Here is a 27,113-nt window from a genome sequence, read left to right as displayed (position 1 = left end):
TTAATTCTGTATTTTTGGTATCTTCATTCTTCTGGTAGGATAGAGTGGGAGACAACATGAGGCGTCATCATTTGTATTAGACAAAGCAAGAGGGTATCTCCAAATGTTATTCACTGGTTTTTAGCCCTGGTCTGGTCTTATATTCTCTAGTATTCTAGCCCTGGTCTGGTCTTGATATTTCTTGGTATTTTTAGCCCTTGTTCTGTCTAATAGTCTCTGGTATTTGCCTGGTCTGGTCTAATAGTCTCTGGTATTTTAAGCCCTGGTCTGGTCTAATAGTCCTCTGGTATTTATAGGTTCTGTTCTAACATGGTATACCGTCTGGTATTTTTATTAGCCCTGGTCTGGTCTAATAGTCTCTGGTATTTTGAGCCCTGGTCTTGTCTAATAGTCCTCTGGTTTTTAGGTCTGTTCTAAAGTCTCTGGTATTTTAGGCCGGTCTGGTCTAATAGTCTCTGGTATTTAGCCCTGGTCTGGTCTAATAGTCTCTGGTATTTAGCCCTGGTCTGGTCTATAGTCTCTGGTATTTTAGGTCGTGGTCTAATAGTCTCTTGGTATTTTAGCCGGTCTGTCTAACTCGGTTATACCCTGGTCATGGTCTCAATAGTCCCCTGGTATTTTTTAGCCCTGGTCTGGTCTAATAGTCTCTGGTATTTAGCCCTGGTCTGGTCTAATATTCCTGGTATTTTCGCCTGTCTGGTCTATAGTCTCGTATTTTGGTCGTCTAACAGTCTCTGGTATTTAGGTCTGGTCTGGGTCTAATAGTCTCTGGTATGTCCTGTTTTCTGAAATGAAAAGTAAAAGTTTGTGTGTGTGTGTGTGTGTGTGTGTGTGTGTGTGTGTGTTGTGTGTGTGTGTGTGTGGTGTGTGTGTGGTGTGTGTGTGTGTGTGTGTGTGGTGTTTTGTGTGTGTGTGTGTGTGTGTGGTGTGTGTGTGTGTGTGTGTGTGTGTGTGTGTGTGTTTGTGTGTGTGTGTGTGTGTGTGTGTGTGTGGTGGTGTGTGTGTTGTGTGGTGTGTGGTGTTTGTGTTTGTGTGTGTGTCTAGAGGCAGCAGTGAACTCTGGAGAATCTGGTTCATCAACTGTCTATGTTCCCACGATGCTCCCACTGTCACACTGGCTCAACGGTAATATACACTAAAACCCATCGCACACATACTAACACACGCACTGAACACACACCTTGTATAACGGTGTGGCGGCTCACTGCAGCTTTTACCTTCCTTTTATTTGCCATTTTCTTCTTTGCCCGGTTTTCTGTTTGGAAAATAAAAATTCTTTTTAACTTTTGTTCTGTTAAAGGGTTCTCTGTAGGAGGGTTGTGGCTCGAAGGGATACAGCTGGCAACGCCGTTGATTTAGACACCTAAACGACTAGTTAAGTTTGGACAAAAAATTGTTTGGAGATTAAACACTCCAAGAGGAACAATCCTGGCGTTTCTTGTGGTGAGGTATTCAATTATATCATAATCATATCATAAATTGGATTTTGATATTTTTGCGTAACTTTGGTCGAGCTAGATCCTTTTAGCCACAACCCTCTTTTTTATTTTTAGAAAGTTGACTTCAATAGAAATCTCAATAAATAAACAACTATGTCTGTCTTTCACGGTCAAACGTGTCTGTCCATCTAACGTGTGTCCTCTAACATGTCCATCTAACACTTCTTCCATCTAACTGTCTCTGTCTAACGTGTCTGTCTGTCTACGTGTCTCTCTAATTGTCTGTCTGTCTAACATGTCTGTTTGTCTCTGTTTGTCTACCGTGTCTCCACTCAACATGTCTGTCTGTCTAACGTGTCTCTCTAACCGTTCTGTCTGTCTACATGTATGTTGTCTTTCTGTCTGTCTAACGTGTCTGTTTTTCTAACATGTCGTCTAACGCCTGTCTTTCTCTTTAACTACTGTCTTCTAACATGTCTGTTTCCATGTCTGTTGGTTTAACGTGTCTCTCTAGACGTCTCTTTCTCTCTAACGTGTCTCTTCTCTCTACTAATGTGTCTGTCTAACGTGCCTGTCTTTTCTCTAACTAATGTGTCTGTCGTAACGTGTCTGCTGCCTGCCGAACGTGTCTACTAACGTTCTTCCTTCTCTAAAGTACGTGCTGTCTTTCTCTCTAACTAACGTTTCTCTGTCTCTTCTCCTCTACTAATGTTTCTGTCTAACGTGCCTGTCCCTCTACTAATGTGTCTGTCTAACGTGCCTGCTTCCTCTCTAACTAATGTGTCTGTCTAACGTGTCTGTCTGCTGCCGAACATATGGCTATCTAACGTGTCAGTCTTTCTTTCTCTGTAACTAACGTGTCGTCTTTCTCTGTAACTAACTGTTCAGTTCTTGCCTCTGTAACTACACGTGTCTTCTTTCTCTGTAACTACGTGTCTTCTTTCGTACTTCTCTTCCTCTGTAACTACGTGTCCTTCTTCCTCTCTAACTAACGTGTCTGTCTCACAGTGGAGTGAGTTTTGCCAAGAGATGGACGGGTCCTCAGGATTGGAGCAGTGAACTGTGAGACAACAACCATCTTGCAGGAGCAAGGCATCACCAGCTACCCCATCTGTTTGTCTTCAGAGCGGGACAGGTCTGTTCTACCATTCAGATCATTCATTGTTTCCTAACTCTGTCCTCCTCCGTAGTATACTTTATTATTAGTTAAATTTCAGATTGTGAACCAGTTGTAACTTCTATTACCTTAGTCTCGGTTAATTCTGTTGGGATAATGTCACTATTATCTATTTTGCCATGTCTCCCTTTGAAAAATAAAAGGAGTGCCATTCGTTCTGTACGTAACAACTAATATGATTTTTATGAAGCACTGACAATATCGGGCAAACGTTAACAAAACTTAAACACTTTACTAACATGTACCTATCTAACTGTTTCCTGCTTTTTTTACTGCTCCGTTATGTACCATCACACCTTGTCTTGCAGTAGGCCGCACATTAATCGTTATAAAATTGCATCTTGATGTTACTCCTTTTCTTGATTTAATTTTTAAGTACCTTTTTTACGAGCCAACTGCATCACAAACGCTATGACTTTTCTTTCGTGAGTTTAAAAATAGCTGTCATAAAACAGGTCTTTTTCTATTCAACAACAGGCAATTCGAAGTGCTTTAAAAAAAACGATTAAAATAAGAAAAGTTACAGTGCAGTACAAGAATTATAAATCACAGAGCAGTTAAAAACAGTCAAAATTAAATACGAAATAAAAGTTACATTGCAAAAAGTTAACATTAAAGAGCAGTTAAAAAACAGTTAACTATAAAAGCAGATGAAATAGACGATTTTAGACTGCTAGCTACTGGGGAGTGTTATCGCCCCCAACCACACCCACAACACACACACACCACACACACAACACACACACACACACACACACCACACACACACACACACACTGTTATGGGGCCCAATACCATTTTTTTGGAAACCCAAATTTGTTGACCAATCAGGTCGCTCTACACAGGCGAACCACATGTCTTTACCCCGCTCATCACCACGGGCCCTGCGGATCATGGGACTTTGTACTCTGGTTACCCGTAACCTAGAGTGGACTACTGCTGAAAAATCTCGCTGTACTGATTCTGTGAGCTCAGCATCAAGAGCAATCTTGTTTTAGCTATCATTATTAACATGTGATGACACACGTTTGTCTCTCTGTAGAGCCGGAGAAGTTTACGGGAGCGTTCTAAAGACACCTGGTCCACTTCTCCATGAAGTCAATCACAACAAACCGTCACTGAAGCTCAGGCAAGGTAAACCTTTATTCTTCATGCACAGATAGATCTATCTATTGGTTTAACTTAAGTTTATGAAGACATACTGTAGGCACATATTTGGTAAGGGGTTTTATGGGTACTTTCCAAGAAAATTTTTAGGTTTCAATTAAAAAATGCCATTTGGTGCCATATAGTATATACAGTGAGGAAATTAGTATTTGAACACCCTGCTATTTTGCAAGTTCTCCCTTAGAAATCAGGGGGGTCTGAAATTGTCACCGTAGGGCATGTCCACTGTGAGACCGACTTAATCTAAAAGAAAAAAATCCAAATCACAATGTAATGATTTTTTTAAAAACTATTATTTGTATGATACAGCTCAGTAAAGCGGGAGAAAGTTGTGATAAAGTGGTAGAAAGTATAACTCCTGCATGACAACATTCACTTGACATAAAAAAAAACATATCATACAAAACGTTGGAAAAAGCTCAGCGATGATTAAATATAAAAACCTGCTAAGAAATACACTCGGGTCCAACTGCAATCATAGTATCTGATCACTTTTTATATAGTCATTTAGTTAGTCTGAAGCTCTCATTGATTATATTTTCTTTGGCTTTTGATGTGCCCAGTGGGGATGTGTACAAAGTACATTTACTCCCTACGTGTACTTAAGTACAATAGTGAGGTACTTTGCTCGAGTCTTTTTCTTAGATGCCACTTTCTACCCGCTACATTTCAGAGAGAAATATTTAACTGCACTAATTCATCTGACAAGCTTTAGTTTTTGCACACATACAGTAGGTAGTTTTATAAATATTGTTTTATTATTATTGTATAATATATATTATATATTTTATACTTATCGTACCCAGAATATATTCTGATTAAGTACTTTTAAAACTTAAGTACATTTTCCTTGTTTATGTGTGAACCTGTTTCTGATCTGCTTTTGTTGTGTGGTGTGTGTGTATTATGCGCTCCTGACGTGTGTGTGTGTTTGTGTGTGTGTGTTTGTGTGTGTGTGTGTGGGTGTGTGTGTGTGTGCTGCGTGCGTTTGTTCTCTGACCTGTGGTGTGTGTGGTGTGGTGTTTGTGTGTGTGTGTGGTGTGTGTGTGTGTGTGTGTGTGGTGTGTGTGTGGGGTTGTGTGTGTGTGTGTGTGTGTGTGTGTGTGTGTGTGTGTGTGGTGTGTGTGTGTGTGGTGTGTGTGTGTGTGGGTGTGTGTGTGTGTGTTTGTGTGTGTGTGTGTTTGTGATGGTGTGTGTCTTGACGTTTGCTTGGTTTTAGGTAACGTTTTCAGCGAGATAGAGAGAGCGTACTTGTTCAGGGCTTCAGCTGGCTCATCACCTTCGCTCCGACACTGGAGGTAACACACCACACACACACACAGGTTTTTTCAAGCATGAAAGTGTTTCTGCGGTGCGATTAGTCTGTTGAAACATTCAATCACCATTCTCTCAATTTCAATTTAAAGACTTTATCGGTATGACAACAGTATTGCTTATATTGCTAAAAAGATAACATATCATAAAAATAATTTAACAATACACTGTAAAACACATAACTATAACAGGACACAAACTGTAACATGAAGTGATAAAGGACACAAAGAGTACTATGGTAAACCAAATCATAACACAACTTGCTTTGTCTGTCTCTCTCTCTCTCTCCTGTCTGTGTGTGTCGTCTGTCTGTCTGGCCATGTCTCTGTCTGTCCATGCTCTGTCCTGTCATGTCTCTGTCTTTCGTCAGTCTCTGTCGTCCATGTGTCTGTCTGTCTGGTCTGTCGTCTGTCTCTCTCCCCCTCTCTCTCCTCATCTCTCTCTCTCTCAGATTGCTGGAGCCAGGAACAGACAGAGGTGCTGGGATGTTGGGTGAACCCAGGCACCATATAATTTTTTTCTTACAAATATCCTCTGCTAATTGTGATAGAATAAAACCCCTGAAATAAAGTAGCTGAACTTGCACAATTTGCAAACATGTCTAACATTTTAGGTCAACAATCAACAGCATCACTTGCTCAAGATCAAAACGTCCAGTTTTTTTAATGGATTAATGTTGACAGCAAACAACAGTTTAACTTTAACATTACATATTTAAAATGTCTTTTTTTTCTATAGTATATGCTTAAACCTGACAGATTAAGACTTATTACATCTGTGTCATTGTAGTTCTGTGGCCTTTACAGGAACCACAGAGTGTAAACAGCGCATGAAGGAGTAATTGAGAATCATTGTTCATTTTTCTTTTTTTTCATTAACCTTTTATCTTAATAATTACATGACATATATGGGACTTAAAGGTCCTATGACATGCTGGTTTTTTGGTGATGCTTTTATAGACCTTAGTGTCCCTAATACTTTATCTGAAGTCCCTTTTATATAACCTTAGGTCCCCTAATACTGTATCTGAAGTCTCTTTTATATAGACCTTAGTGGTCCCTATACTGTATCTGAAGTCTCTTTTATATAGACCTTAGTGGTCCTAATACTTTCTGAAGTCTCTTTTATATGACTTAGTGCCCTAATACTGTATCTGAAGTCTCTTTAATAGACCTTAGTGTTCCCTAATACGGTATCTGAAGTCTCTTTTATATACCCTTAGTGGGTCCTAATACTGTATCTGAAGTCTCTTTCCCGAATTCAGCCCTTGGTGCAGATTACAGCCACCAGAGCCAGTCCCATAATGAGCTTTCCTTAGTAGTGCCATTTCTGTGCTTTAAATGCTATTTGAGGAGGAGAAACCCTAATAAGGCAAATTTGCGTGCCATGGACCTTTTAAAACTCTAAAGTCTCACCTTCACAATCCAATCTGTGTTAAACCGGTTAACTGCTGTCTAACTTTGTGTCTGTGTGACTTGTGTAGGACGGTCTATGTGAAGGTGGGATGGATGACTGCCTCATCAAGGAACAGCTCTGTGGCAGTTTCAGGTAATGATACGGCACCTTCTGCAACACTACTGACGAAGGGATTGCAATTAAGGATTTTCCATGTTGATATTGTCTGGATTAATGGATTAGTTGTTTGTTCTCTATAAAATGTCATAAAATGGTGAAATACGTGATCATGTTTCTCAAAGGCCCTAGATGACGTTCTCAAATGTCTTGTTTGGTCCACAACCATCAAGATATTCAGTTTACTGTCACAGAGGAGAGAAACCCTAGAATAAATTACACATTTAAGCAGCTGCAATCACAAAAGTTCTACTTAGTTTCATAAAACATGATTCCAACCATGAATCGACTATCAGAAAAGATGTCCTGTCAGAGGTGCCTTGCGACGTGGCCACAACTAACTGCCCCCGGGGCAATCAACGTGTCTACTTCTACTCTTTCTGCTGTGTTTCAGGGACGATGGTGCGAGGCTTTGTTCCCACCTGGAAGTTCTCTGGATCAGCCGGGCAGCGTCCTGGTACCTAACCACCCAACTTAACACAAGTAGTACTGCTGTAGTAGAGCTGGCGTATATCGATATAGTGAGACTAGATATCGCAGTATCTTAATCCGGCATAAATGTTTCTTTTCCTGTTTTTAAAGGCTGTTTACCGTAAGTGACGTCATTTCTGATCTTACCAGACTGTTGAGTCTGTCTTATTATTGCCTTCCTCCTTAGTCTTATATCCACATAATGATGATTTGTTATCAAAATCTCCATTGTGTAAATATTTTTGTGAAAGCACCCAATATGTCAACCCAATTCAATCGTTGCAGTATTGTAATCGAGGTATTTTGGTCAAACTATATTGTTGTTTTTTCCACATCGCCAGGGCCCTAGGACTGGGTATCGCCTCCGATTTTCATAATTGAATCTATTTTGATTCAATATTAATCAGTCCCCAGACCATTAGCTTGGAATGAAAGAGTGTCTCGATACCTAAAGCTGGTAAATCGTACAAGGAACCCTCTCCTGCTGCGTCATTAAAATAATGAAATAAAAAAAAGTTGAGTTAAAATTAACTCCAAAGCACCTACAGAGACAGAAAAAGCCATTCTTTATTGCAGGACGGTATAACTAAAGCCATACCAGAGTTACCCATTGGAATGGTTTTTTATGCCAAGTATCCCCTGACCGTCGCAAAACAATACAGGTACTATACTGCTGGCGGGATAGATTTACTTAACACCAACCTTGTAACTGAAACATTTAAATGCTAACGTTTCAAATGTTGAGTCCTCACTAAGATCATCATAAGGATTTGATTTGGAAAATCCATTTTTTCAGTCTGAATGTATCTGTGGTTGAGCCTGTGTTCCAGGGCTGAATACTCTGGACAGTAAAGAGATTTACAATCGGGTCATTAGACATCTGCCCGACCTGGAGCTGCTCGCCGGGTGACAGCTTCCAGGTACACACACTCACAACACACGCTCAGCACACACTCTCACACAGCTGTCAGAACACGCAAACTCTCCACAGTTCATATTCAATATACATGTTGTTGTAACTTCCTGTTCCCAAGTAAGCTGGCCCATCATCTGGTTGGTGAGTTTATCGTTTAGACAGAAGCCCCGCCTCTAAGAGTACAAAAGCTACAGCCTTTCCTCCTCGAAACGACCACATACAGGTACTGTCTGTCTGTCTGTCGTCTGTCCGTCCGTCCCCTGTTCTGCGCTATCTCTATCGGCTGGTGTATCGACTGGTCACTTTCTGTCGCTGTTGTCTCTCGGTCTTTTCTCTTTCTGACTGTCTGTTGCTCTCTGTCTGTCTGTCGCTCTCTGCTTGTCTTCGCTCTCTGTCTCCGTCTGTAGCTCTCTGCGGTTTGTCTGTCGCTCTCTGCCTGTTGTCGTTGCTCTCTGTCCCTCAGTCTGTCTGTAGCTCTCTGTCCTGTCTGTTCACCCTCTGTCTTCTTGTCCGGTCGCTCTCTTTCTGTCTGTCTCTCTGTCTGTAAGTCTAACTGTCTGTCTGTCTCCCAGGTGCGCAAGTCGACTGTACAGCAGACTCAGAGTTGTGTCAGTCGCTCTACATCCATATCCCTGTGTGGCTGTCTTAAAGGACTGGGATCCACACTTTGATAATCCCCACGGTTGGTACCACCGACATCAAATAAACTTCGGACCCGCAGTCTGGAGTTCCCCTTTCTCACATGTTGCACCCAACAGAGAGGTCTGTGTCAGATGTGTTCTCACTGGTCCGGGCCTGGGGTGCGTGACGAGGCAGATGCAGATTAACCGCAGTCAAGGAGCCTGTTCGTAACTTTGCCATACCACCGAGTCCTTGCTGTTCCTGTACTTTGTCTGACAATTTTTAGACAGAAGTTCTGAATCTCATCGTCGTCTCCCGTTAGACTTTTCTTGGCGTCTTTGTGTAACCACCTTCTTCTTATTCACCTTCGGTGTTTTCTCTCTGGTTTTACACAGCAGCCCTGAGAGCAACCTTGCTGTGAAGTGCTCTTGGCATACGGGCAATCAAAAGATAACAGCCCTTTATGCTTTCTGCCCATTAAAGGCCAAGGTATTGTTGTATGTTGTGGTTTGAATGTGCTGCCACAAACGAAGTTTCCTGACAGGAAAACTAAAGTTCTCTTTGATTTGTTTTGATTGGATTTAACATCTATAATTTGCAAATGTCCATTTGAATGTTCTGGTGATTCACTAATAACACTCATCTTTTTTTGCTCTGGTGTGCTTTTCTGTTTTCCATAACCTCCGTGTCTGTCCTGTCGTAGTAAAGACGTGTTGTACACATCGTGGGTTTTGCGAGGACAGCGTTCGTGCTCACGTGACGACTCTGAAGACCGACAACCTCCCCCTCGGCCAAAAGGAGCCCTGGCTGGTCGACTTCTTGCGTCCGGTTTGTAGCAAATTATTCATCGCGGAAGACCGTTTTCCTTGATGCTGCTTGGTTCTGTTAATGCTTCAGGCTTTTCAGTAGTGTAGCACAGCAGACAAAACTAACTGCCCCCCCTTTAGTTCCTTACAAATAAACATCATCATAGTAGGAATCATGCACACCCCAGAAGAATATTCTTTCTTTGTGTGTTGTAAATTTGTGGTTTTTATCCGCGGAACTGCAACAGAAAAAACTCACTGGCACTTAACCTTTGTTGTCTTGTCAAATTTTGAAATCACAATTGTGTTTACTTTTATTTGATGTTTTTAAAAGACTCTTCCTTTTTTCCACATTTTTTATGCTTTCCCCCCCTTTTTCATTTTTTGAAGTTCGCAAAACTCACGTAACACTAACTTATTACTTTAGTTTTCCAGTTATTTTGGTAATTTATGGTCATACCTCATTATAGGAAATTATATGATCCTCACAGACTGGAATTGTCACTTTACTCATACTATTTTAAAACCCACTTCAATTTGTTTTTCAAATGCTAAAATGGAATAGACGCCCCACAACTACTAAGTGAATTTGTACTTGCCAAAGAGCGCGTGTGGCATCCATCATGTTTTTTTGGATACTTCAATGGGTATTTAAAAGAACATTGATATGGACACGGGTCTTTGACCCCAGGACAACACGAGGTGTTAATAATATACAGGTGGAAATGCCACGTCATTACCTCAGATAGTTTTATACTTCACCAGGGCTGCTTGATGACCCAGCCGTGTGACTCCCTGTTTGCCTCAGGCAGTGATGGTGTACCACCTACAACACACAAGAGCCATCGAGAGACAGACGCGGATGAATAATCGTTTTGTTGTAATGTTTTGGCTGCTTCTCCTAGAGTCCAGTGTGAGACATTTGGAGACACCTTAACCAACTATTCAGTAAACGATTCCGTATTTAGGCAATATTCTCATCGCTTTGCGTTGCTTCACCTTTACGACGGGAACTGAGCTGTTATCTCTCTCTCATCAAGCCACCAGACTCCTTGACAGAAGATAATTTACCTCACAGACACACGTTTTGCTGCTCCCCACCGCTGCCTCCATCGGATAGTTAGTTTGTGTTTTTGTGACCGGGTGATTTAAAGGGTTAGGACCTACCTACTGAGGATGGCAGCGGTGAGCAGCACTCCCGTGTTCTGCGAGGTAAAATGTCTGTTTTTGTCAAGGAGTCTGGACAAAGCTGACAATATTCTAAATACAAGCGTCACTTAAACTGCTATCAGATGTTTTTTGGAAGCCTGACCGCTAAAGGAATTTTACGACCGATACGAATATTTGAATATTTAAAAAAACAAATATATTTATTTTAAAAAATCCAGAAACGCGTAACAAACATAAAAGATTTCCTTACATTAGTTATTGTGTAGCTATTTAGTATTCACTAAAATATATGATAATGTTTTTATTGGTCCACAACGGAACAGAAGAACAGAAAATATATTAAAGGTCTGATAAATATTTGTCATTATGGATGATTCGATGAATGAATGTTAAAAACTATTTTTATTTTTTTAAATCGGCCATTGTTTGCTGATACCTATCTTTGGGAAATGCCTAATATTGCCCGCATAATATCGGCCCGCTCGAATATCGGTCGGACTCTAGTTTTTAGTCCAAACACTCCTAAATGAGTGCGGCATGAGAGAACCTGAGCTTTGTATTTGGGGTTTTTATGTATATTCACGCTTTCACAGAGACCTGGACATGCTTACAAAAACCACTCTTGGGTTTAGATATCATTTAAATAAATGTTTGATTCACTGTGCAGTGCTTCCTCCGTGTCGCGCTTTGCTGCCTGAACTGAGAAAAGCTTCAATCCATTTGGCCGGAGCAGTGAAGTTTGGTACTGTGACTGTACCATCCACCAAAACCTCTGCTCTACGGTGACGCACACCACCTCTGGACTGCGCCATTAATTACAGTAAGAGACGGGTATATACCACAGAGGGACTGATCTTATTGTGTCTTCTTCCTCCCTGTTTCTCATAACATTCAGGCCTATCCCACCACAGTGATCTTTAACGGCTCCTCTGTTCACGAATAGAGACAGCTTCAGCTGACGCTCCTGGGTTCATACAGTACTGCTGCATTATCAAGGTTTGGTTTGTCTTTTTCGACCCTTTTGTGCCCCCCCCCACTGATTTTTGTCACTTTTTCGTTTGTCGACTTTTTTCTCTAGCCTTTGAAATTTTCCGTGGGCTTTTACCCAACTTTGTTTTGTTTTTATACATTTGTCACTTCTATTGACATTTTTCCTCTTTATTTTTTATTTTTTACATTTTTTGAAAAGTTCTTTTGCCAAGTATTTTTATCTCCAAATGCTAAAAATTGACAACAAAAAAACCTCCCAAATTCCATGAAGTAGTGACTGATTATTATGTAACTTGTCCCATCCACGTTACTTTTTTTGTAAAACGTGTTTGAAAGAAAACTCATTTCCTGATATAGAAACTTTTAAAAGGGGTCAAATGTGACCAAGACAACAGGAGGGTTAAACTTTCTTGTGGCAGCGATGAGCAGTGATGTTTTCCTGTTCTCACACCGCCTCAAACCCATCAGACAAAGTGATTATCCGTGCTCACATATTGCTACTCGAGACTCCGGTTGCACTTCTCCAAAAGTTGATTGATCTCAACTTTTTTACAGCCGCAGGCAGCTGCAGTTTTTTTGTGTGTCCTCCCTCTGTGGCCCCTACTGCTGCACCCTAAACACACTCCCCTCAAACACAATAAATGGAAAGACCTCGTTTTCGCCGCAACCCGTCTCATGGCCGACGCAGGCAACGGGAATGCGGTTGCAATCCAACATATCCACACTACTCCTATTGCTTTTTTGCTGGCACCTTCCCAGAATGGTCCACAAAAAAAAAAAAGGTTGCATCCCTAACACCAGGTGAAGAACATCTTTGTCACATTGTTTTTTGTCTCTGCAGATCTGGTCAATCCGTCCGGTGATGGTCCTTGATCCTTCCAGCTTCACGGAGAGAGTTAAAGGTAAACTAGTTCCCCCCCCAGGAACCGATAGTGCTCTACTTACTAATGGTGTTTTTCCACTGTAAGCGAGCATCCGGAACGTACCTCCTATGGGGAGATTCTGGGCTAACAAGCCTCACTTCTGTTTGCATCCCATTGACTGCCCATTCATTTTGGCTTCACTTTGACAGCCAATAACTTTACATCGCGAAGCGTTTAAAAGACTCTATTTGTCCGTTGTTTATTTCTAACGAAACACAACAATGTATAAAAGGCTTCTGTTACGCTTGTAGCTCACTTATGGCTCCGTAGCAGAACGTTTTTGTAAAAAAGCTAAAGATTGTGTCATACCAAGCAACTTACTGTCCCACAGTAGAGGAATTATCGTAAGTAAGACAGTTTGACTTACATCAGCTGTGTATGTTTATTACTAATGTTTACTAGCATCGTTAGTTAGCTGTCATTAGCCTGTGTCTATGTTATCTCCTAACATATAGTTACGCTCTCCGTCTCTGCGATTGAAATGATTGAGATTTCCTTGCACAGCTACCAGAAGACTTACACTTTGCAGACATTTTGCTCACGTCCATCTCTTCAAGCTGTTGTGAGGCTGCGCAGTGACGCTCATCTCACCGAAAGGGACCTCACTGGTCTAACGTCGAAGTATATATGGCGGGGCGCGCGGTGGTCCATTCTTTCACTGTCTATGGTTAGAAAGACGCAAGGAAGTGAAACACAGGCGAGAGCACCATTATTTACTAAAAGCTTCTCTCTCTTCTGCTTGTCTCCGGATGGGTTGTTTCAGGTCGAGCTGAGGGGCAGATCTGGGCGGTGGTTTCTACGCTCCGTGGTGCGGTCCTGTCAGCTCTGCTCCGAATGAGACGCAGGCCAGGGTACAACACACGTTGTTTTTTTTCAATACATACATCCATACATACAATACATACTGAAACACCGGCTGGGCTGTGCACAGAAAACCAGCCAGAGCAAACTGTTTGGCTCCGGGTCATTTGCAAAAAAACCTGTTTACACCACGCAGAAAATACAGAGCATCATATTTAAAGCTCTGTACCAACACCTGCAGTTGTTTTTTGCATATTTGAAAATACAGGCTGTCACATGATAACTGACACTGCCAAATGCTTCAACTAAGCACGGGCGTCAGTCTAGCAAGACCTGTGCTCCTGCGGTTTTGTTTGACGAAGACCTCAGCCGATACTTTAGCAAAAAACCGTTTTGTTACTCTTAAAAAACAAAACAAATGTTATTTGTCACATTAAAGGTTGAGTAACTTTATTAAGGTGCTGTAGATCCGGAATTACCCCAATTTCCACAGGATCCGAGTCATATGTTTCCATTAAAGTCAGTGTGTTGTATTCCACTGCCTGTGGAGCGGCTGCGTCCCGAGGCAGAATACGCAGAGAGATCCACAGCAGTTCAGCACACTGCAGACTGACAGGAAGTTGAGCACAGAAAAAAAGAATAAAACATCCGGCTAATTTTCAAAATAAATAGAGCGTGCTCACGGCGGATCATATCCCTGCACTACACCTTGAAAACAGAGTTGTTCCCCTCTCCCTCTCTGGATGGAGACAAACTGTTGTTGGTTTGTGTTATATTCTACGTGAATTTGTGAGATCTCGGGTCCTCGAGACTTAGCTGTCAGTCTCGGCCGCAGCGCCCCGCAACAAGCGGACCTGGTGGGTTTTGACGGATGGCGGAGCACGAGCCGTTACGCAGCGTAAACGTCCGCAGCGTTACGCATTCTGTGGACATTCGGGGTTGCCAAAAAATTTGAACATTATCCATTCTCAGTCCTATCCCCCTTTCCGCATGACCAAAACGTCTCGTGAGCCTACCCCCCCAAGGGGAATAATAGCAGTGATTGACAGCAGTTAGACCCTCCCTCACTCCCGGCCTGATGGGTGCATCTTCACAGGAAGCGTTGGATTTTTCTAATCTTCTACAGGCTGGTTGAGCCAGAGGCTTTATGTGTTGTTTTTTTATTGATTTTTTTTAATAACCTGCTTCATGCAGTTTCACTCATTTCAGCGAATACGATACAGAAAGTTAGTCTTATAATTCTTACCTACGCACTTTTATATACCCTCTTTTTCACACTCCTACACCAGTACAATGTAGTGGAATTGAATTACTGCATTTATCAACATAATAGTATTTGGATGAAGTGGACGGTATTAATATAGCATCCAGGGTTCAACCTAGGGGTTCACCACTTGTGGTTAAGGCGCCCATCTACTTTCCGAGCCACCCTGTTGGGTGGAGCAGACGTGAAGGTTTACTTGTCCAACTGAGAGTGTCTTACTGTTTCTTCTCCCCCCCCAGCTGCTGTCAGGTCAGATCCTGTGGCTCCGTCGACTGTACGGTTTTCAGTCGTTCTGTCAGGGTCCAACGTGAGGGCGTACCCTGAAACTCCGCCTGTACCCCGGCAACACCCGACAGTCAGGATCGCTTCATGTATGTACCGGCACTTGGAAATACTTATTTATTTAATTTACTCCTGTACACAATCCAAATATATTAAAAGTTCAGCAGTATTCTTAGCTTCATGTCGTGAAAGGAAGTTTTTGGTCGCATTTTGCGGTTTCCTCCCACATTTTTTCAAGTGTATTTCACTTTTGCAAAGGTTTTGCAACTTTTTTGTTGCTTTGTTGACATTTTTTGTATAGCACGTTACTAACAAGTTATTGATCAAAAGTTACACTTCATTAGATATTGTATTAAAAAACACCAGGTACGCGCCGGGTCCGGGTTAAGTTTGCCCGGACTTAGTTAATGTCCTGTGAGAAGCCCGAATTAGAAGAAATAGAGATATTAACATTTTTATACAGTCCAACCTGCTGTGACAGAACTTTTTGGTTAATGGGGTGTGTGTCCGTGTGTGTGTTGTTCGTGTTGTCCGTGTGTGTGTCCTCAGGAGTTATAATGGCGGAACAGGGATGCCCACTCCTGAGATCATGGGCACTGAGTGAGGAACTTTTCGTTCACAATTCTCTTGTCTTTTCTCGTGTCATTTTTCTGTATGTACAGTTACAGCCAAAACACAACCGCGCACGAAGGGGCAGCCAGCAGAGCTATTTTAATAATCTGTCTGTTCATACCAGTTGCGATCAGGCGCGGAGCAGCGATCCTTTGCCATCTCCTCTATTTTATTTGTCAAGCCAGGCAGGTACTTACTACAGACGAGGCCACAGTGCAGCCCCAAACTTGCAAAAATAAAGAATTTCAAATAAACACCCAGCCCGTTGGCAGGAATCGACACATTCGCGGGGCCTTCAGCGTGTGTGCGTGTGCGTGTGTGTGTGTGTGTGTGTGGGGACAGCATGAACACAGCGGAGAACACGTCAATAGCCGGGCCGCTGAGCGTGTTCTCCACACAAGTGTACCTGTATTGTGGCAGTAAACCCTTTTCTGATTGGGTTGTTTTGTTTGTGTCAGCTCTTTAACCCAAGCGTCGGTGGACCTGACTCCAGAGTCCTTCAGGTCGTCTGGTTCTGTCGGGCCAGGATCACTGGTCTTCTGGATTTCTACCTCCGTGTGTGTACCCTTTCAACACTTTCCCCGGAGTTTGAAACCCTGGCTCGGGGACACCTCTATTCTTTCTCGAAATAATTTTTGTCTTTTAACCCTCGTGTTTGTCTTCCCGCTGACCTTTGGTTGTCTTTTCGACCCTTTGTGCCCCCCCGATGATTTTGTCACTTTTTCCAACTTTGTTTACTTTTTCTGAGCATTTTTGTTACTTTTTTGACATCTTTTCACATTTTTGTCCACTTTTATTTGGCATTTTGTTCACATTCAATCACTTTATTACAGTGGTCACTTTTTTTTTTTGCATTTTGGTTACTTTTTTTTCAACATCTTTCACATTTGTGTCACTTTGTTCACATTTTTAGTCATTTATTGACATTTTTGTTTTTTCACTTTCAAAGTTCTTTTAACCAATTGATTTTCTCCTCCTTTTTTCTCTCTGATTTTTTCTCTGAAATTGACAACACCCAAATCATGAAAGTAGTGGACTGATTATTTTTTTTTATTCAGTTTTTCAACGTGTGAGAACGTTGTTGTTACTGTTTACTTGGTCATCTATGTCCTTATTTTGGGAACATTAGTTTGAAAGAAACCCAAACTTGTGAAATGAAACAAAGGTCAAAATTGACGCCGAAGACACGGGAGTGTTAACTTGCGTCTGTTCTGTGGTTTTTCTACGACGCAACAGACAAACGAGACCAACTCTTCTAGCAGCTACGGGCTGTGACAGGAAACCTAAAGATGTTCTCTGTTGATTGCCAGCCCTTAAAGGGGAAGTGTCGAGCGGGGAAGTGACGTGTCAGGGCTCATCATCAGACCTGCCAATCGCAGGAATCACCCGCCTACCCCAACAGTTCAGAGTCTTACCGTACCTGGGGACACGGAGGGTTGAGACAGACACGCAGAAATACAGGCTTCAGCTGTCCTACTAACCCTTTTTTTTAGAGAACTAACCAGGACGTTAGAGACAGCGTTCCATAAAGCCAGTTCAGACCAAAGATTCACGACCAGATGAAAACGTCCTTGCAACGAGCCGTGCTGCAGCGTCCTAAAGCTGCCACTTCACACTTATGAGAGAAACCAGACGGGTGAATCATCTCCATAGCAACGCTTCTTCTTTGTACTTCCGTTCTACTTAAAACATTGAGGCTTTTTTGTAGCTGCATATATAATTTGTTTTTGTCAAAATATGAATGGGGGTAACATGAGTTTAGTTACAGGTGCATTTCTAGTGATGAATTGGTGAAAACACTTTTATGATCTCGCTCCACGTATAACGTTAACAGCTTTCTGGCGCTGTTGAGGCGAGATTTAAAAGTCTACCAGCTGTTTTGTAACATAAATAAAATGGATTATGGATCATTTATTTCTACGTTAAAGCTGACTTTACCAGCTGACTTCTCTATTGGCTGTTGGACAGAGATGTCTCTACGTCCTAAAACCAGCCTCTGGGACTGGACCAGCAACTTCTCCATTGCTAGTTTTTTTTTTTTTTTTTGGGCTAAGTTCGTGGCTCTCTGCTGCACACAGTGAGGGCTGTGTGACGCATGCCTTAAAATAATAATAATAACGTAGAAATTGGCTAAAATATATCCATCTAAATTCTATTTCTACTGTAAACTCCATCACAATACGGCACTAAACTTGCACTACATAGGTTTTACTTACAGACTATCTATCTATCTATCTATGAATACATTTTAAGTTGGTTCTACACACTAGTTGTTTGTTCTTGTAGCCTATCTGTTATTTACGTGTTTTTCAAACTACATTTTAAAGCCATGTGTTGTGTGTGTTTGACAGCATGACAACAGGCGAGAACACGTCAATAGCCGGGACTCTGACGGGATCGCCGACATCGTCAGACAGCGACTACAACAGCTGTCGCCGCGGTACCAGCAAACGGAAGTAGGTCGCTGTTCACCTCAAGATTAGGATAACAAGACAACGCCTCTCTGTCCACACACGTGTGCACCTGTAGCAGATTTACCTCATACTGGCAATCACTCCACCCCCAATTCATTTCAATACTACATTACAGTGGTTGCTCAAAGTTACATACACCATGCTTAAGTGACTAAAAAGAGAATAAACAAAATCATGTTTGGAAATTTTTTTAATACCTATTAAAAAATGAGGTAAAATCCAACCTTAAGGACACAATTTCTTGTGAATGAAAAGTTCTTGTAAAAAAATAAATGTTCTTATTTAAAATACAGGGGTCAAGAGTATACATACCCCTATGTTAAATTCCCATAAGGCAGGGCAGATTTTTATTATTAAAGGCCAGTTATTTCCTGGATTCAGGATATTATGCATGCCTGATCAGTTCCTTGGCCTTTAGAATTAAAATAGCCCCAACATCTCACTACTCTTCACCATGCTTAGGAAGATGGCATGGTTTTATTCAGTTAGACTAATCCTGGTTTGATTTGCTTGAGAGATGATTTTATAGAAAGTATCCCATGCCTATCTCTAGCATGGTGAAGAGTATGTAGGATGTGGGGCATTTTAATTCTAAACCAAGGGAACTTTATCAGGATGCATAATATCCTGATCCAGAATAACTGGCCTTTAATAATAAAAATCTGCCGGCCTCTATGGGAATTTAACATAGGGTATGTATACTTTAACCCCCTGTATTTTAATATAAACTTTATTATTTACAATACGTTATTCATTCACAAAGAAAATTTGGTGTCCTTAAGGTTGGATTTTACCTCTTTTTTAATTTAGGTATTAAAATAATTTCCAAAACATGATTTTTTTTTCCTCTTTTCAGTCAACTTAAGCATGTGTATGTAAACTTTTGAGCACCACTGTCAACACATTTCATATCTTTGCAGAATCTACAGTGACTCAAAACATGTTTTTTTTACTTAACCTCTACAATATTTACATTTTTGTTTCTATGTGTGGATATATCCATCCTTTTCCATTGCTATAATACTCTTCAGTGGGGAGAACAAGTATTTGATACCTGCCAATTTGCAGGTTTTTCTTACTTCCAAAGCATGTAGAGGTCTGTAATTTACACTTCACTGTGAGAGACAGAATCTAAATCACAAATCCAGAAATCACATATGATTTTTAAATAATTAATTTTGCTTTTTGCATGACTATAAGTGTTTTCTCCCTGCAGGATGATCTCTGACGATCTTCGGGTGCTGCTAAGAGATGACCTGCAATCTGATTGGTCGGGAGGGACAGAGGTGGATTTGACTTGGTCCGGCACAACGATCAGCTCAGTCAACACTCCTTAAGAAGAAACACAGAGACGGACAGGACGGACGGAGGATGGACGGATGGACGGACCCTGCTGTGGTGGAACGTACTGAACACTTTTGCCTTGATTTTTAGCTGTTTTTTATTACGTCTCCATTGTTTGTATTTACCTCTATGAAGTAAAACTGTGAGACCACTGGACTGTGTACTGGACCACACACACACACACACAAGCACACCACAAACACACAACACACACACACACGTAAGGTTACGGGGAGGACGGGGGTGTAGAATTAAATCAATTTGCACCATAACCTGATGCAGGAACGGCACAAATTCTTACAGAAGAAGGGAAGTGAAGTGTTTGAAATTTCTATTTTGCTCAAACGTTAATTGCAACCACTTTGAACCCAAAGTTACACACACAGACAACACACACACACACACCACACACACACCACACACCACACACACACACACACACAGAGCCCAATGTTAACACAGTATGTATTTTTCATGTAGTAACTGATTGGAAATAACAGTATGTTTGACACGTCACATCAGCTTACGACAGCGTTAACTGCAGTTTTAATTTCATTCTTGCCTCTGATTCTAAATGAAGTATTGAAGCGTTTCATCGGTGATATCCTTGTGTTCTCCTCCGACGCTGCTGGGCTCGTTGAACTCGTTTTGCAAGCTTGTTCTCCTGATAACTTAGATCCAGACTAACCACCTTCATCTAGTTAAAATATAGAGAGTAAAAAAAACACACAAGATCACAACAAAAAACAAAAAATGTTGCCTTTAAAACTGGATCAGCAGTCAATTCATGCCAGCTTCTGGAAGACAAACCCAAGGCCTATGTGCGTCTCGACAGGCGACCAAATCTGACCGAGCGTTCCCTTTAATAAATGACACGTTTTCCCTGGGTTTTGAACCATTCGTTGGAAACTTTTGGATACTGTAAGTAACAACCGCAAAATTTAAACCTAGGTCGGGTCAGTTTTAGACATTTTCAATCGCAGGGGTCCGATGAAACGACCGAATTCGTAATTCGCTGCGAGCATTCCTACCATCCTCTGACAACCAGGTACCGCGTTTCCACTCTGTCTAGTGGGGAGTAGTTTCTGTAGAAGACTGGAGCTAAATGGATTTATGTTTTCAGGTCAAATAGTGAGGACGGGTTCATAAAGCGCTCTTTAGGTTAGTCAGGATGTCTCGTGCCAAAGATTTTTTTCCGGGATTGGATTGACACTGTCCGTGATGCTGCTGGGACTTCTGGTGACTCTTAAACATGTGTAAGTTGCATAGTGTACAAGAGGAGGAAACGGTCCGGGGGAGAAGTGCTGCCAAATTAGCAAATTGATTTTCTGAATGATCAATGTGGAAAACCCCTGTACATGTAATATAGATTGATAATGCAACGTTTGGTTGATACCTGTGTTCACAAGTTCTACAAAATGAGAAAAAACAGAGTAATATTGTGGCAAGAAGCACACAAGGCACAAACAAGAAAACTTATTTTGGTGGACAGCCCTGGGTCGGTCTTCTAAAGTGGACCAACACGCAAAAAGGAACTGTTTGTTTTTTTTTTTATGCACATTGTCGGTTTGCTCATAAGAGGACTATTGACATTTTTTTGTGTACACCAATGTGTGTTGCACCACATGGCAACTTGGCAAGAGAACCTAACTCGACCACCTCCAGAGAAGTGTGTGTAGGGTTCGTTTCGCAAAGTCCAAGTCACTTGGCGTGTTCCAGGGCTGCAACTTCCCGCATTGGCCGTGATAACACCTCATTTGACTTGTTTCCACGCGACCGCCACACCACCGTTTCTCACGCGAGTGTCAGCCCGGTCTGTCAATTTCTGAAAAGATGAGTTTATCTATGTTTTTAACCTGTTGAAGCACTCTCGGTGTCGACTAGTTGTGCTTTCGAGCCTGTGAGGGGTCCAAGAGCGCCCTGTCTAGTGGAATTATTCAAATTTCGCAAAATGAAAAAAATGTCCGAGCACTCCAGGTGCATTGCTCCCGGCTTCAGGTATGCGCTCTGAGTATCACAGGACCCGTCGTCGCTTCGTGTCCACCTCTCTCTGTACAAAGAGGTGATGCGCGCTGCTGGAGTGGGAGCAACTTCAGTTCATTGTAGTGGGACTCGCTCTGCTTTGGGGGGGCAGTGACGAGCTTGCATAGAATGCGTAGACACCTCGATACTAGCAGCAGCGTACGGCCACCTCTAAACTCTGTCAGTACCAGAGACCCACATGGGCCCGCTGAGTCTGTCAGGGGACGGTCTGAATGAGATCCCCATATCAACGGAGCAATGTCATGACACAGCACGATATATTACAACTCTCCACATCCGGACACATGTGCAGGAGTTATGTTCACAATTTGTACATAGCGAAATTCGTTGAGTGAAACAACTGAGCTATACTATAAGTACACTCACCGGCCACTTATGTAGGTACCCGCCAACTGCTCGTTAACACTTAATTTCTAGCATCCAATCACAGGCGGACACTCAGTGCCATTTTAGGCATGGACCTGGTCAAGAGCATCTCCTGCAGTTCAACCGATCTCAGTAGGGAAGACAGGTGATTTGAGTGACTTTGAAGTGGCTGATGTTGGTGTCAGAAGGTGGCGCGTCTGGTATTCATAAACTGCTAACTCACTGGGATTTTTCAGCACAACCTTCTAGGTTTTACAGAGAATGGGTCAAAAGAAAAACAACCGTGACGCGGACAGTTCTGTTGGGCGGAAATGCGTGTTGAGCCAGAGGTCAGAGAGAATGGCCAGCACTGGTTCGAGCTGAATAGAAGGGCACACAGGATAAATAACCACCCGTTTAACCAAGGTGGGCAGACAGAGCATTCTGAACGCCACGTAACGTCGAACTTTGAGGCAGATGGGCTACAGCAGCAAAGACCCACATCGGTGCCAGCCCTTTCAGCTAAGAACAGGCAAACTGAGACTAAATTGTGCACAAGCTCATCGAAAAATTGACAATAGAAGATTGGAAAAAACGTTGCCTGTCGATGAGTCTCGATTCCTTGCTGCGACCAGTCGGTAGGTAGGTCAGAATGGCGTCTACACATGAAAGCATGGATCCATCCTGGCTGGATCACGGTTACGGCTGGTGGTTGGTGGGTACATGGTGGGGGACATATTTTTTGGCACTCTTTGGGCCCCTGTGGTACCCAATGAGCATCGTTGCAACAGCCACAGCCGTACCTGAGTAAGTATTGCTGACCATGTACATCCCTTTATGACCCATAATGTACCCAACTTGATGGCTACTTTCACAGGAAGCGCCATGTATAACGTGGAATCATCCACAGACTGGTTTCTCGTGACATGACATGCGTTGGCTGTACTAAATGGCCTCCACGTCCCCCCAGATCTCAATCCAATTAGAGCTCTTTGGGATGGTGGTGGAACGGGAGATTCGCAATCATGGATGTGCCGCCCCGACCATCCCCTGCGCAACGTGTGCTGCCATCATGTCAATATGGACCAAACTCCTGAAGGAAGGGCTTCCAGCACCTTGTTGAATCTTGCCACGAAGATTGAGGCGTTCTGAAGGCAAAAGGGGGTCCACACCGTACTACAGGGGTACCTACTAAGTGTGCCGGTGAGTGTATATACATATAATCTATATCATATATATATATATAATATAAATATGCAACGTGGGCCACTATCTGTGCACTCTAACCTCTGCATCTCTAAATGTACCTGTAATAATTACTTTGATGTTTTTTAAATGAACAAATAGTCCTTTAATTTCACAAAAAAGTAAAACAATTAAGTGGGTACAGAGGATGAGGCCAAACATTACTGAACATGGCACAAAGGTTAAGGATTAGCTTTATAACTCAGTGGTTCTCATTCTTAGAATTCAGTGGTCTTAGTTGACCCCATCATTAATTTAACTTTTGGGTTCCTGTCCCTATTAACCTTGGACCCCTGACCTGTCACCACAGACTCCAAAGTCTTCCTCAGCTGTTGCTGACTATGCTACTGTCTCTTCAGGTGGTTCAATAGGTTTGGCACATTGTGTGGGTCCGTTCTTTATATCAAAGAAGTTATAATGGAAATGCGGATGCCCTAAACCTGTTGAGACTACAACAACAATGCAAGGCTCCTAACCAACAGTTTTTCAACATATCATGTAAGAGACTCTGGGATTTCTTCCATTTTCTTTTGCAAAAAAAACTCTCCAGAAGTGCCCTTTAATGGTTGATTTTTCGAATTAATTTTTCCTGGTGAGCCTAACCCCCAGACCCCCCTAGAGTAGCCCCATCCCCCACATTCCAAATCCAAATTAACTCCTAAAGGATAAAGGACCCAGAATTGCTTTGTACGCGCGGCAAGAAAATATGGGTTGGCCCCCGCCAAATCTCACTCCAAGGTTTTTGAAAAGTGTGGCAGCCCTGTGTCACATATAGTTGGACGAACCAGCTAAAGGTCCAGTCAACAGCAGCCCAAATCCCAGGTCTAAAGGCTCAGTCAAACAGTAGTCCAAACCAGGAAAAGGTCCAGTCAACAGTATCCCACCATGGCTTTTTTAAAGGTCTCGGTCCATTCAACAGTAGCCAACCAGGCCAAGTCCAGTCCCAACAGCAGGCCCAACCAGGTCTCTAAAAGGCCAGAGTCATAGCAGACAGCCTCCCAAACCATGTCTAAAGGCCCAGTCCACATATAGCCCCAACAAGGGCTATAGGTCCCTTCAATAGGCCCAAACCATGGCTAAAGGTCCCAGTCAACAGCAGAGCCCAAACCCGGTCTAAGTCCAGTCAACAGCATCCCACAACCGGTTCTAGCCCAGTCAACATCAGCCCAACCAGGCCTAAAGGTCCATTCACCCGCAGCCCAAACCAGGTCTAAGGTCCCGTCACAGCTGCCCAAACCAAACTGGTATTTTAGCCCTGGTCTGGTCTTATATTCTCTAGTATTCTAGCCCTGGTCTGGTCTTATATTCTCTGGTATTTTAGCCCTTGTCTGGTCTAATAGTCTCTGGTATTTTAGCCCTGGTCTGGTCTAATAGTCTCTGGTATACACACACACACACACACACACACACACCACACACACACACACACACACACACACACACACACACACACACCACACACACACACACACACACACACACACACACACACACACACACACACACACACACACACACACACACACACACACAACTTTTACTTTTCATTTCAGACCAACAGGACATACCAGAGACTATTAGACAGACCAGACTAAAATACCAGAGACTGTTAGACCAGACAAAATACCGGAGAATATTAGAACAGACCAGGGCTAAAATACCAGAGACTATTAGACCAGACCAGGGCTAAATACCAGAGGACTATTAGACAGACCAGGGCTAAAATACCAGAGACTATTAGACCAGACCAGGGCTAAAATACCAGAGACTATTAGACCAGACCAGGGCTAAAATACCAGAGACTATTAGACCAGACCTAAAATACCAGAGAGACTATTAGACCAGACCAGGGCTAAAATACCAGAGACTATTAGACCAGACCGGGCTAAAATACCAGAGACTATTAGACCAGACCAGGGCTAAAATACCAGAGACTATTAGACCAGACCTAAAATACCAGAGACTATTAGACCAGACCAGGGCTAAAATACCAGAGACTATTAGACCAGACCAGGGCTAAAATACCAGAGACTATTAGACCAGACCAGGGCTAAAATACCAGAGACTGTTAGAACAGACCTAAAATACCAGAGACTATTAGACCAGACCAGGGCTAAAATACCAGAGACTATTAGACCAGACCAGGGCTAAAATACCAGAGACTATTAGACCAGACAAGGGCTAAAATACCAGAGAATATAAGACCAGACCAGGGCTAGAATACTAGAGAATATAAGACCAGACCAGGGCTAAAATACCAGTGAATAAATTTGGAGATACCCTCTTGCTTTGTCTAATACAAATGATGACGCCTCATGTTGTCTCCCAATCTTTACCTACCAGAAGAATAATACCAAAAATACAGAATTAACTGTAATCCCTAACAGGAAATAAACATGAGAACAAGTGCGGAGAAGAAAAAAATGGAAGTTCACTCCGCCGACTCAGACTCACGTGTCTATACCTAACGCTTTTCATACTGTGTTCAACATCATTGGGGTGTTGTTAACCTCTCGTTGTCCTCGGGTCAAATGACCCGTTTTCCATATCAGTGTTCTTTAACTACCCAAAAGAACATGATGATTCACACAACGCTCTTTGGCAAGTCAATCTCTACTTTCATTCATCTTGGGGCGTCTTATTCAATTTTACAGCATTAACCTTGAGTGTTTTGAAATAGTATGAGTAAAAGTTGACATCTTCCGTGCTGAATCACTGGCTCAGTGTGAAAGGAGTACGTCGACAGTTACACTAAAGTCATATCTTAGCCAAGTCCTTGAGACGCTGGATCCAATGCTGAGTACGCGACAATCATCATCGTAGATACCAATGAACAGAAACGCGGGTTTGTGCGCATTCACAGACAATTAAAATAGAAAAATATATATATTAATATATATATATATTATATAGTATATATATATATAAAAAAATAATAATAAATCAACTCATAGGTTTATCATAAATGTTTAAATGTCCTCTCACGGTTCAATGCAAGAAAACAAACTGAAGGGTGTGTCCCAAGCGGCGTCACCGTGGTTAAACAGACAGGCGTGCATGGTTACGCGGGCTTACCAAGTCGTAGCGGTAGAAGTCCAGCTCTCGCTAGCGTCCCTCCTGCTGTGCGCTCGTCCAATCTTTTCTCCATATTGTCATATTTCTTCGAGGGTCTTCTCCTTCAGACACCCAGTAGGCGGCCCGGATTCACCTGCAGGAACTTCTCGGGGCCGAGGAGTCGCCCTAAAAAAAACACACACACTTTGATTCAGGCTGGGTTGAAATAAGTCAGTTCTCCAATTACGATTAGATCTTTGTGTGAGTGATCTGAGGTTAGTAAATAAAACGCAGAATCAATATTTTAAAATCTGCCTTTCCCCGATGGATATAAAGTACTTTTAACTGGAAAGAAGGTTTTTTTTAGACATTTGGCCTTGTTTGGAGAGGACAAATGTTGACATGAGAGAGGAAGAGAGAGGGAGCGAAGACATCCAGCAAAGGGCCGCGGTGGGCATCGAACCTGCGGACGATGCAGTAAGGGCTGAGGTCTGTACATGGGGCACGCCTTAAACAGGTGAGCTAACGGACGCCCGAAACTGTTCTGGGTATCTGCTCTGCCTTTGAGAAAATGAAAGCTCAGATGGGCCGAACTGGAATCTTGCCCCTTATGAACCTCATAAGTTACTCCCCTTTCTCTGCTTTGCCTGCCCAGAGAATTTGGCCCACCCGAAAGAGACGAATCATGTCTTTCAAAACGAGCAAGTGGCAGTTGGTCAAGGACCACACCCCAGTTCTTAGCAGAGTTAACGGTATGTTTCAGGGGAAATTAAAGAGTTATGTCCGAGTAACGTTGGGGGTTTCTCTGAGTAACTCACAGGGTTTTTGCGGGGTGGCATGGTGAGCGCCAGCTTCTTGAAGGCCTGCCGTATCTCTCTGGTCGTGGCGTCACCTGCTGACCTCAGCAGCTGTAATAGTCTGGCTCTCGGCCATAACCGCCGCCAGCAGGACGGCGGGGAGCAGCAGCGGCGCCACTAAAAGGCGGGACGAGGGGCCGTAGAAAAAACCCCCCCCCCCGAGGCAAACCGTCACCACACGAGTTCAGCAAGAGACGAGGCCGGACACACAAGATACACATTCCTC

The 27,113-nt window shown here is 42.6% G+C and overlaps 1 protein-coding gene across 1 annotated transcript in view; it reads left to right on the top strand.

Moving 5' to 3' along the window:
• The window catches only part of dnajc10 (DnaJ (Hsp40) homolog, subfamily C, member 10), a 50,640-nt gene that overhangs the window by 4,032 nt on the left and 19,495 nt on the right, over window positions 1-27,113 (top strand). The window lies entirely within an intron of this gene.

Source organism: Etheostoma spectabile, chromosome 11 (assembly GCF_008692095.1).
Source record: "Etheostoma spectabile isolate EspeVRDwgs_2016 chromosome 11, UIUC_Espe_1.0, whole genome shotgun sequence".
In the NCBI taxonomy this organism is placed as follows: domain Eukaryota; kingdom Metazoa; phylum Chordata; class Actinopteri; order Perciformes; family Percidae; genus Etheostoma; species Etheostoma spectabile.
The sequence above is the reverse complement of the archived record's forward strand: the minus strand, read 5'-3'. Positions and strand labels throughout refer to the sequence as shown.